This window comes from Alexandromys fortis, unplaced genomic scaffold (genome assembly GCF_014885135.2).
Source record: "Alexandromys fortis isolate MF-2015 unplaced genomic scaffold, M_Fortis_MF-2015_v1.1 scaffold_20, whole genome shotgun sequence".
Classification (NCBI taxonomy): domain Eukaryota; kingdom Metazoa; phylum Chordata; class Mammalia; order Rodentia; family Cricetidae; genus Alexandromys; species Alexandromys fortis.
Window position 1 is genome coordinate 8,791,803 of NW_026067903.1, and position 728 is coordinate 8,792,530.

General features: G+C 50.5%; 1 protein-coding gene and 1 long non-coding RNA gene across 4 annotated transcripts in view; one reads left to right on the forward strand and one right to left on the reverse strand.

Annotated features, from left to right (window-relative positions):
- Positions 1–728, forward strand: part of Prim2 (DNA primase subunit 2) — a 174,818-nt gene that overhangs the window by 83,841 nt on the left and 90,249 nt on the right. The gene's annotated exons all lie outside the window — the stretch shown is intronic.
- The window catches only part of LOC126497004 (uncharacterized), a 22,174-nt gene that overhangs the window by 19,794 nt on the left and 1,652 nt on the right, over positions 1–728 (reverse strand). For 2 of the 3 annotated variants that reach the window (XR_007590499.1, XR_007590501.1), the window contains exon 1: positions 405–569. The exons of the other annotated variant lie outside the window; for it this stretch is intronic. This is a non-coding gene — a long non-coding RNA (uncharacterized lncRNA). Of the gene's footprint in view, positions 1–404; positions 570–728 lie in introns of those variants that run through there. 3 annotated transcript variants of the gene reach the window in all.

The window sequence follows — 728 nt, forward strand, 5'->3', positions numbered from 1 at the left end:
CACCCCTCCCTCCCTCCCTCCCTCCCTCCCTCCCTCCCTCCCTCCCTCCCTTCCCCCTTCCATCTCTCTCTCCTTCTCTTTCTCTCTTTCCTCAACTTTGTTTTTTCTTTATTTTTTACATCCCAATCCCAGTTTCTTCTCCCTCCTCTCCTGCTCTTTCCCCTTCCTCCCACCCCACCTTCCATCTACCCAGAGAGGTTAGGGCCTCCCTTGGGAAGTCAACTAAGTCTGTCCCATCACCTCCTTGAGGCGGACCTCCCCTGCCCTCCCCCCTTCCACACCTAGTCTGAGCAAAGTATCTCTCCAAAGAGAATGGGCTCTACAAAGTCAGTTCATGCATTATGGTTAGATTCTGGTCCCACTGTCGGTGGCCCCATATATGATCCAAGCCACACCCTTGTCACCTGTGTCCAGGGGCCTTATTCAGTTCTATGCAGGTTCAGGTTTCCCTGATGTAGGTCCAGTTTGTCATCTTCCACTAGTTTAGAATATCTGATTCTGTGGGTTTCCACATCATGGGCTTGAGCCCTTTGTTCATATTACACTCGTCCCTCTGTTTGCCCAGTGATTAGCTGTGGATTTCTACATCGGCTTCCGTCTGTTTCCGGAAGAGGGCTCTAGCTTGTCTGGGGCTGTGAACTGTAGGCTGGTTTTCCTTTGCTTTTTGTCTGGTATCCACTTATGAGCGAGTACATACATATTTGTCTTTCTGGGTCTGGGTTACCTCA